Below are 11,983 nucleotides of genomic sequence, written 5' to 3' on the forward strand. Positions count from 1 at the left end.
CCTATGAAAACGGGGGGGCTTGATTATTCCAATGCATTCTTGGCCAGCCTCCCATGTTATACCCTCCATAAACTTAATATCATTGAAGAATACAGCACAACCCGTGCAGGTTGCCGTCCACAGCACTCAAGGAAAGGCCGCAATGAGCTTCTTCCTCCAGATTAATAATCCATGAGTTTAAATCTCACCAGTTTAAGGATTGAATCATAGAATCCCTACAGTGCAGAAGGAGTCCATTCAGCCCATCGAGTCTGTACCAATCACAATCCCACCCAGGCTCTATACCCATAACCCCACACCTTGCTAATCCCCCTGACACTAGGGTCAATTTAGCATGGTCAATCAACCTAACTCGCACATCTTTGGACTGTGAGAGGAAACCAGAACACCCGGAGGAAACCCATGCAGACACGGGGAGAACGTGCAGACTCCACCCAGGCAGTGACCTGAGGCCGGAATCAAACCCGGGTCCCTGGCGCTGTGAGGCAGCAAGGCTAACCACTGTGCCACCGTGTCGCCCAAAAAACAAAATAGAGAAATTGAAGCTCTTTTTCAAAAAATGTGGGAATAAAGAACTTGCATCGGTAAAAGTAAAAGCTCTCGGATTGTCGCTGAAGTCCAATTGGTGCATTAATCACCTTAAATGGGAGGAGGCCTGCTTTGCGCAGTCCAATTTCACACCACGATAATACAAAGCTCTGACGAAGGGTCATCCAGACTCGAAACATTGGCTCTATTCTCTCTCCACAGATGCCGTCAGACCTGCTGAGATTTTCCAGCAATTTTCTGTTTCTGATTTCACACCGTGGTTAACTCCTAACTGTCTTCTGAAGTGGCCTAGTACTCAGCCACTCAGTTGTCAAGGCAACTAGGAATGGGCAATAAACAACAGCTTTGCCAATGACACCCGCATCCTGAGAGCGAATATAGAAATTAAAAAGGTAATTTAGCAAGAAAATGGGCCTGTCTGGTTGATTCACAGTGTTAAAACCCATTATTTATAAAACAAAGGAAGATTGAAATGCTGTTCTCTTGAGGGTGCTTGCCATCATAAAAACCCTGCTGCACTAGCAAGGGTGTTAAATGTTTAAACTGTCCATCACATTAGCCAAATGAACATTTATCCTGTGATTGCTGCTCTGCAGTTTAATCTGTCAGTGCAAAGACTTGGGGCGGCACGGTGGCACAGTGGTTAGTCCAGCTGCCTCACAGGGACCCGGGTTTGATTACCGGCTTGGGTGACTGTCTGTGCAGAGTTTGCACGTTCTCCCCGTGTCTGCGTGGGTTTCCTCCGGGTGCTCCAGTTTCCTCCCATAGTCCAAAGATGTGCGGGTTAGGTGGATTGGCCATGCTAAATTGCCCCTCAGTGTCAGGGGGACTAGCTGGGGTAAATGCATGGGGTTATGGGGATAGGGTCTGGGTGAGATTGTGGTCAGTGCAGACTCAATTTGCCGAATGGCCTCCTTCTGTACTGTAGGACTCTATGACTTTGAGGTGACATTTTTCAATAAATATTTTCTGCCCAAGTAGCATTGGGGAGGTCGAATGCCGGTCACCTCACCATTTCAGGCTGTTAAAGTCAAGCAGGAATGACAGCAAACATGGATTGTTAGTATATTGCCTAACTGAAGCCTGACACAGTTTATCAGTGAATGATGCATGTGCCCTTGTATTAGCCTGCCCTTGTGGGTTGTGAGTTGATGGAGTGACATTTCTCTATTGATGATGAGTGAAAGGTTGGTGGTTTTCTCCACAATTAATAATCCATTTCTAATTAACCACCTGGAAATTGCCCCTTTCAAACCATACATTTCGAATTCAGCACAGTGGCACAGTGGTTAGCACTGCTGCTTCACAGCGCTAGGCACCCACGTTCAATTCCAGCCTTGGGTCACTGTCTGTGTGGAGTCTGCACATTCTCCCTGGGCTTCCTCCGGTGCTCTGGTTTCCTCCCATGGTCTGAGGATTTAAAGTAAAAATTTATTTTTAAGTTTTTTAAAAGTTTATTTATTAGTCACAAGTAGGCTTACATTAACACTGCAATGAAGTTACTGTGAAAATCCCCGAGGGATGTGCATGTTAGGTTGATTAGCCATGTTTAATTGTCCCTTAATGTCAGGGAGATTAGTAGGATAAATATGTGGGGTCACAGGGATAGGGCCTGGGTGGGATTGTTGTCAGTGCAGGCACGATGGGCCGAATGGTCTCCTTCTGCATTGTAGGGATTCTATAATTTGTTCACTTCTCAATTTAATAAAAACAGGAAATTAATCCCAAAAACAGAGTGAATTTTCCACCTGTTGTAGCACTGAGCTGTACACATCAAAGCCATCCAGGTCTGTACCCACAGGGGAGGTGGTCACAACTAACCTCCTGCCTCCTGAAACATCCCACTCCTGTCAACTAGTCTCCCTGGGCTGGATCTTGTGATGTGGAGATGCCGGCATTGGACTGGGGTAAGCACAGGAAGAAGTCTCACAACACCAGGTTAAAGTCCAGCAGGTTTATGTGGTAGCACAAGCTTTTGGAGTGTCACTCCTTCTTCAGGTGAGTGGAGAGGAGTGACACTCTGAAAGCTTGTGCTACTAAATAAGCCTGTTGGACTTTAACCTGGTGTTGTGAGACTTCTTGCTGGATCTTCTGGCCATAAATCGAGCAATCCGCACCCCACCCTCACGCAAACATAAAACATGGTGTGATTACATCAGCTATATGACATCATCACGCCAGTCTCAGAAATAATGGAAGGCTCTGAAACAGGAAGCCCACCTGCCATTTTGGAATGACCAGTTAACAAGCTATTGTTAAAGGGCCACTTATTCACAATGGGCGGGATCTTGAGCCCGCAATTTCTGTCTGCGAGGTCGCTGATAGGGGTGAATCTCACTGGCAAGATCATGATCTCTGATTTTAGCTGCCCCTCTGCAGCGACTTAATCAGAATCGTGTCCATAATGTGTGAGCATCGAATTTGCATTCATTTTAATAAATTTTAATCTAATTAAAGAAACCCTGTGCCAGATTTTCCCTCCTCACGAAATTTTCAAACCTTGCCAATGTGATGGTTCATCCAGACTGTCGGAGGGATTGCTCCTCCCCCCCTCCCCTCCCTCCCCCCTCCCCAAACCAGGTCACTACAGACCATGGGGGAGAAGGATGTGACCAGGCAGTACCCTGTGACAATACCCTGTGGCACTGTTGGCACTACCAAGTTGGTACTGACAACCTGACAGTGCCAATCTGACGGTGTCAACCTGACAGTGCCAACCTGTGCCAGGGGCCGGCCCTCGGGGGAGCCGGCGTTGACAGATCGGCGCATGCGCAATGACCCACTCAGCGCTCTGCTGCCGGCCTCTCCAGCGGAAATAGGCCCCGGCCCCCGAAATCGAATGATATTCACGCTGGTGGCCTCTGCAGTGCTCAGAGTGTGGAAGAATATTCTCTGAACTCCCACTGAAAAATCCAGCATGAATTACTCCAGCTTTCATGCAAGTTCGACACTTAGAATTTTTGGGGAGAATTCCGGCCTGCATTTCGATTACAACATCTAATGTGCTATTACCAAAGCAATTATCATCATTGGACATTGGACAGTGAGGTAATCATTTATGATGCAAAACCTCATGCTATTTACTACCCTGCAATTTCCCATATGTAACACAGATAGTTCTATAGGTCTAAACTTGGGGGGAATAGGGAGGTGGTATGGGGAATAACCAATGTACCGGAATGTACTTTAAAAGTTATAAGTCCAAAGATGTGCGGGCTAGGTTGATTGGCCATTCTAAATTGCCCCTTTAGTGTCCCTGGATGCATAGGTTAGAGGGGTTAGTGGGTAAATATGTAGGGATATGTGGGTAGGGCCTGGGTGGGATTGTGGTTGGTGCAGACTCGAAGGGCCGAATGGCCTCTTTCTGCACTGTAGGATTCTATGATTCTATGAAGAAGTGCAGAGGGCAGAGTCACAAACAGAACTATCAGTGAGTCAGCTGAATGAAGGTTCTATGCTCTGGATATTTGTAGTTTGCGGGCTGGTTGGACTGGTGCCTAAATGAAACAAGATCCTGTCCAGGATTTTGCAATATCCAGAATTCAAGCCAACTGGATCGGATGTGCAACAGGTCCACGAACCTCGGAAAGGGTAAAGTTCATGCTTCGGCTTGATGCTTTTCACAGAAGAGTTCTGATGATTAACATCAAACCGTCCTTCCTCTATACAAATACTGATCAGCCCCTTATGTACTTACAGTATATTGTTGCTAATTTGGATTTTCACATTTGCATTATTAAAACCCTGAGCCCCTGTCATTCTTGTGTCTCTCCTCTTCCCACCCATTCTTCTTTCCGACCATCCCTCCCCACTCCTCCTCTTTCGTCACATTCATGTGGCGATTCTACAAACGTTCTGTGTAGATGGCAGCACGGCCACCCTCTCCTCTCTTCCACACCCCACCTCTCTTCTTCTCTGTCCCTCCCACTCTTCTCTCCTCCTATCCTTTCCTACAGCTCCTCCTCTCTTCAGCATTCCTCTTCTCTCCTCCCCTCTTCCACTCCCTCTCCTACTTTCCCCTCCCCTCTCTCTCCCCTTCATCCCTCCCACCTCCTACACCTCTTTCCCGCCCTTTCCTTTTCTTCTGCTCTCCTCTTCTCCCCTCTCTTATCCATTCTTTTTTATCCTCCTCTTTTCCTCGACTCTTCCCCTTCCACATCTCCCCTCCTCTCCCCTTCCATCCTTCCTTTCTCTTTTCTCCTCTCCGTCTCACCTCTACCTTCTTCACTCCTCCCCATCTCCTGAAGACGCTGATCCATGTGAGCTGAGAAAATGAATGAGCCAGAAGAAGCATGGTGAAACGGCAATGTCCCTTGCTAAGACCATGCAATGGACACACAACATAAGGTAAACTAAAAGCCACAGGGTGCAGTGCAAAGAAGATCTTCCATGGCTCCAAAATATTGAGTTACATAGGGGAAACTAAGGCTGTTTCCAGGAAGAGGTTTTTTTTTAAATGGTATGTTAAATGGAATAAATGAGATTCTTGAGCATTCCATCAGTGTGTATGCTAAAGCAAAGCGGACTGGTTGAAACACCAGGGCAAAAAGAAACATTCGAGCATTGTCATGAGAAAAGGAAGCCATGATGTGGAGATGCAGGTGTTGGATTGGGGTGCACACAGTAAGAAGTCTCACAACACCAGGTTAAAGTCCAACAGGTTTATTTGAAATCACGAGCTTTTGGAGCACTGCTCCTTCATCAGGAAATCGCTCACCTGTTGGGCTTTAACCTGGTGTTGTGAGACTCCCTAATGAGAAAAGGAAGACAATGCTTATATGTAGCATTTTTCACGACGTCTCAAAGTATCTCACAGACAATTCATAGAATCATAGAATCCTACAGTGCAGAAGGAGGCCATTCAGCCCATCGAGCCTGCACCGACCACAATCCCACCCAGGCACAAATCCCGTAACTCCATGCATTTACCTCACTAATCCCCCGAACCTATACATCTCTGGACACTAAGGGACAATTTAGCATGGCCAATTCACCTAATATCCACAGCTTTAGACTGTGGGAAACTGGAGCTCTCGGAGGAAACCCGCACAGACACGGGGAGAACGTGCAAACTCCACACAGAAAGTCACTCGAGGCCAGAACTGAACCCGTGAGGCAGCAGTGCTAACCATTGTGCCACCATGCCACACCCCTTCCAACACATTAAATAATTAGTTTAGAAGTGTAGACTTAGGTTCAGTTGGCAGTTAGGAAGGCAAATTCAATGTTAGCATTCATTTCTAGAGGGCTAGAATACTAGAGCAGGGATGTACTACTGAGGCTGTATAAGGCTTTAGTCAGACTCCATATGGAATATTGTGAGCAGTTTTGGATCCCATACCTGAGGAAGGATGTGCTGGCCTTGGAGGGGTTCAGAGGAGGTTCACAAGAATGATCCCAGGACTGAAGGGTTTGTCATATGAGGAGTGGTTGAGGAGTCTAGGTTTATACTCGATGGAGTTTAGAAGGATGAGCGGGGGACCTAATTGAAACTTACAGAATACTGAAAGGCCTGAATAGAGTGGACGTGGAGAGGATGTTTCTATTAATGGGAGAGACTAGAACTCGAGGGCACAACCTCAGAGTGAAGGGATGCTCCTTTAAAACTGAGATGAGGTGGAATTTCTTCAGCCATAATGTGGTGAATCTGTGGAACTCATTGCCACAGAGGGCTGTGGAGGCCAGGTCATTGAGTTTATTTAAGACAGAGATAGATAGGTTTTTGATCAATAAGGAGATCAAGGGTTACAGGGAGAAGATAGGCGAATGGGGACGAGAATCATATCAGCCATGATTGAATGGTGGAGCAGACTCGATGGGCCGAATGATCTAATTCTGCTCCCACATCTTTTGGTCTTATCGACAGAGTTATTCATGTATCTACCCGACTAAAAGTCAATCTCATGTAACAGTCGGCCCATTAATTTTTTTGACTTAAAAAGCTTGTATTATTTCATGTAAATGTTGACTTTGGTTCTTCAGGAATCAATGCCCAAAATATTCAAAACACCCTGTACCTTGGAGATGTTTAGGCTGGTTTAAGAAGTTTAAATCATGAAAATGGTCAAAGTGCATTTCGTCACATTGATGAGATGTGGAGATTCTACACACTTTCTGTGTAGATGGCAGCACGGCCAAACCTCTTTATATATGACCTTCAATAGGTTAATGATTCAATTTCACTGTAAATGTACAAATAATGAAAATAAGCAAAGAAACAGCATTTACAAATTTTAACTTTTTTTTTCAAGGGAGACAAGCTTCATGGCAAAGGCCCAGGACAATTCAGTGTCTGCTCAAGGAGAGGGAGAAAAGATAAAGCATGTTTTTAGAACAAATTATTCTCAAAATAATTTCTTTTTGAAAATTTTGAATGCCAGTTATCGTCCTTATTTGAACCTGATGCGGAAGATACTGACTGCCAACAGTTGGGAGTAAGCCTAGAACTTTATATTTTTGAGGTTGACAGAGCGATGATCTTTTAAAAAAAATTTCATCCAAAATTTTGTCTTCACCTTTGCTTCCTGCTATGTGGGTGAAAATCAAGCTTGTACTTCTCAACCTCTTGATAATATTATTTGCAGAAAATTCGACCCTTCCATTTTTTGCCTAAAGGCTTTGTGTCAAAAATGTTGTTTACATGGGTCTGAATTGTATTTAGCCAAGCTGTTCTACTACAGCTACAACACTGGCATCTGCCCAGCAATTTGGAAAATTGCCCAGGTATGTCCTGTTTATAAAAGGCAGGACAAATCCAATCCAGCCAATTATCACCATAAAAGTCTACTCTCGATCATCAGCAAAGTGATGGAGGGTATCATCGCCAGTGCCACTCAGCAGCACTTACTCGGTAATAACCTGCTCACTGATGCTCAGGTTGAGTTCTGCCAGGAACAGCCTAGCACTTGACCTCAGTACAGCGGAGAGTGATTGCACTTGGCACCAAGGCAGCATCAAATATTGCATCAAAGAACCCTAGTTTTTTTTATTCGTTGAGTGGAATTTCTGGCTATTTATTGCCCATCCCTAACTATAGTTGAACTGAGTGAACATTTAAGAGTCAACCACATTGCTTTGGGTCTGGAGTCACATGTAGGCAGATTTCCTTCCCTACAGAACATTAGTGAAACAGATGGGTTTTTAAGACAATTCACAATAGAAATTGATTTCATGGTGATCATTAGACATTTAATTGCAGAGTTTTATTGAATTCAAATTTCATCATCTGCCATGGGTGGGATTTGAACCTGGGGCCCCAGAGCATTACCCTTGGTCTCTGGGTTACTAGTCCAATGACAATACCATTACGCCACCAGTAATTGGAAGGATTAGTAATCAACAGTTAGTATGAAACAAACAATACCAATTTATTTACAAGCAGATAAATATGTAGAGTACTTTTATGATGTTAACACTTCCAGCTCTAGAATCCACTCTGGCTGCAAAAGCCCACGCTCTGCACCAAGATCATTGTGTTTATTCCCCATTGGGTGATCGGGTCACATGACCCTCCCAATGCACACCCTTAAGGGGGCCGGTCCTCTACTACACCTAATAAAGTTGAAGCTAATGGAAATGAGGGGAAAATTCACTGGTCTGATCTAGCACAAATCTCAGTCCCAAGACATTGTTGCAGAATTCATCACAGCAGTTTATTTTTTTTTATACTTTTACAATTCAATCAAATCAAGTCCAATTCAGAGTCTCAACGAGTTGAGACATTCCCAATCCAAGCTGACAAGACAGGGTCTGCAACTCCTGTCTTGGGCCTGATCTACATAGGCCAAGCTGATTGGAGTAGGCGCAGATCTTCCTCCTCCAAGGCTTGATCTTATTTGCATCTTAGCCAAAAGGCCAAGGTGCCGCTTTTAAAAATTGCTTCATATGAAAATGAAGCTTAAATGTAACTTAATGACCTCAACTAAGTGCAGCATCCGCATACTACACTTGATCTTAGCCAAAAGGCCGAGAAGCGGTTTATTAGGTTTGACCATCTTTAGTGACCTTCCCACGTTATTAAGGTCAGAAGCGGAGGTGTTTGCTGATGATTGCAGACAGTTTAGACCCATGTGCAACTCCTCAGATACTGAAGCAGTCTAAGCTTGCATGCAGCAAGACCTAGACAACATTGAGGCTGAAGTGACGAGTAACCTTTGCGCCACGCAAGTGCCAGACAATGACCATCTGCAATAGGAGACAGTCTAACCATCTCCCCTTGAACTTCAATTATATTATCACCGAATCCCCTACCATCAACATCCTGGCCCAGATACTTAGCTGGGCCAGCCACATAAATACTATGGCTACAAGAGCAGGTCTGAGGTTGGTAACCAACTCAGCTCCTGACTCCCCAAGGCCCGTCCACCATTTACAATCATATGTCAGGAGTATGATGCTACACTCTCCACTTGCCTGGGTGAGTGCAGCTCCAACACCACCAGCCGGGACAAAACAGCCCATTAAACAAGCACCCATCCAGCAAAATAAACAATCACTCCCTCCACCACTGGCACACTAGTGCTGCAGTGTGAACCATTTACAAGATGCACTGCATCAACTCACCAAGGCTTTTTCAACAGCATCATCCAAGCCTGCGACATCTAACACCAAGAAGAACAAGAATAGCAGATTCACTGAAACACCACCATCTGCAAATCTCCCCTCCAAGTCTCACGCCATACTGATTTGGAAAATTGCATTGTCCCTTCATTATTGGTGGGTGAAAATCCTGGAGCTCCCCATCTAACCAGACTATGACTGCAGTGGTTCTTGAAGGTGGCTCACCACCACCTACTCAAGGAATTTAGAGATTGGCAATAAAAGTTGGTCTTGCTGCTGATGCTAATGTGAGTGAGTAAAAAAATAAAGTGAGATGGTATGTTGTGGAATATATTGTCTGAATAGGTAGTGGAATCAGAATCAATGGCAATAATTTTTTAATTTGACACAATGCTTGAATGAAAAATTGCAAGGCTATGGGAAAGGAGCAGGAGAGTGGGACTAGTTGGATAGCTGCACCAGAGATATCACATGGGCGCAATGGGCTGAATGGCCTCCTTCTGTGCGACATCATGCTATAAGGATTAGGAACAGTACTGAAAAAGTAAAATATGATGTGAAAGAATGCGCAGCCAATAATTCAAAGAATAGGAATCTCTTTTCACAAAATGTAATCAACAGACCTTGATGACTGGTGGATAGTGTAGTGGAGGGGGAATCGCTGGTATCATTCAAAACCAGTTGGATCCTGCAATGGGAGTACTTCAGGGTCATAAAGGAATAGCTGGACTTAAGAGAGACAAACAGTTTTCCTAGTCCACTGTTAACTTCTGAGCTTTGCCTGTAGGGTTGAAATCATTTAAGGCCGGGATAGATAGATGATTGGTCTCTCAGCGAATTGTGAGATAAGGGGTGGGATTTTCCGGCCACACTCACCCCAAGACTGGAAAATCCCACCCGAGGTCAACGGACCTTTGCATGGTCCTTGTCCCGCCCGCTACGATTCCTGTGGCGGATGGTATGGGAAAATTCCACCCACGGGGCGAGGCCGGGAAACTGGAATTCAGCCCAAAATCAGCCATGATCAAATTGAATGGCAGAGCAGGCTTCTGTATGGTCTACTCTTGCTCCAATTTCTTGTGCTAAACATAGAAAATCGAAGCAGGAGTAGGCCATTCGGTCCTTTAAGCCTTCTCCAGCCATTCATTTTGATCATGGCTGATCATCCAATTACAACAATTGTAACAACCTCAGATTGTTGTAAAGAGTGTAAACACTCTTTTCAACAATCTGAGGTCCCGATCTGCTTCAAGAAGATGGCCATCATCCCGGTACCAAAGAAAAGCCAAGCAGCAAGCCTTACTGACTATCAGCCAGTGGCTCTGACATCCATCATTATGAAGTGCTTCGAAAGGCTAGTCATGGCACGAATCAATTCCAGCCTCCCGGATTGCCTGGATCCACTACAGTTCACCTATCGCTGCAACAGGTCCACAGCAGATGCCATCTCCCTGGCCCTGCACTCAACCCTGGAATACCTAGATAACAGAGATACTTATGTCAGACTACTATTTACTGACTACAGCTCAGCCTTCAACACCATTATTCCTGCGAAACTCATCTCCAACCTCCATGGCCACGGCCTCAGCTCCTCCTCTGCGACTGGATCCTGAACTTCCTCACCCACAGACCACAATCAGTAAGGACAGGCAACAACACCTCCTCCACAATCATCCTCAACATCGATGCCCCACAAGGCTGTGTCCTCAGCCTCTTACTATACTTCTTATAAACCTATGACTGTGTGGCCAAATTCCCCTCCAACTCGATTTTCAAGTTTGCTGATGACACCATCGTAGTGGGTCGGATCTCAAACAATGACGAGACAGAGTACAGAAATGAGACAGAGAATCTGGTGAACTGGTGCGATGACAATAATATCTCCCTCAATGTCAACAAAATGAAGGAGATAGTCATCAACTTCAGGAAGTGTAGTGAAGAACATGCCCCTGTCTACATCAATGGGGATGAAGGAGAAATGGTTTTAGGTGTCCAGATCACCAACAACCTGTCCTGGTCCCCCCATGCTGACACTATAGTTAAGAAAGCCCACCAATATCTCTACTTTCTCAGAAGACTAAGGAAATTTGGCATGTCAGCTACAACTCTCACCAATTTTTACAGATGCATCAGAAAAAGCATTCTTTCTGGTTGTGTCGCAGCTTAGTATGGCTCCTACTCTGCCCAAGACCATAAGAAACTGCAAAAGGTCGTGAATGTAGCCCAAACCATTGTGCAAACCAGCCTCTCATCCATTGACTCTGTCCACACTTCCCACTGCCTCGGAAAAGCAGCCAGCATAATTAAAGACCCCACGCACCCCAGACATACTCTCTTCCACCTTCTACCGCTGGGAAAAAGGTACTAAAGTCTGAGGTCATGTACCAACCGACTCAAGAACAGCTTCTTCCCCGCTGCCATCAGACTTCTGAATGGACCTATCTCGCGCTAAGTTGAGCTTTCTCTACGCCCTAGCTATGACTGTAACACTACATTCTGCACTCTCTCCTTTCCTTCTCTATGAACGGTATGCTTTGTCTGTATAGGACGCAAGAAACAATACTTTTCACTGTATACTGATACATGTGACAATAATAAATCAAATTAATATTGTGATCCCACCTTCCTCTTGAAGGATCCCTTGATCCCTTTAGAATGTGCTAAAAGCATTGGTGTTCTATTACACTGTAGTCTTTTTTGTGTCTATCCTATCTGCCAAACTCTTTCAGGCTAACTGCAAGTCATTCCTCCACAATCCGTGACTTCAGACTTGTACTCAGTCCAGATTGACATGAACCAAGACACGCCTCTGTACTCTTCGATGCCTCGTTAAATTTCACTCTTTGTGTGGATTGGGCAGATCTATTGTCAATCC

The 11,983-nt window shown here is 45.0% G+C and overlaps 1 pseudogene; it reads right to left on the bottom strand.

Moving 5' to 3' along the window:
* Positions 1 to 8,368: 8,368 nt before the first annotated feature.
* On the bottom strand, positions 8,369 to 8,526 carry LOC144479799 (U2 spliceosomal RNA; annotated as a pseudogene).
* Positions 8,527 to 11,983: the final 3,457 nt, after the last annotated feature.

Source organism: Mustelus asterias, chromosome 26 (genome assembly GCF_964213995.1).
Source record: "Mustelus asterias chromosome 26, sMusAst1.hap1.1, whole genome shotgun sequence".
Taxonomy (NCBI): Eukaryota; Metazoa; Chordata; class Chondrichthyes; order Carcharhiniformes; family Triakidae; genus Mustelus; species Mustelus asterias.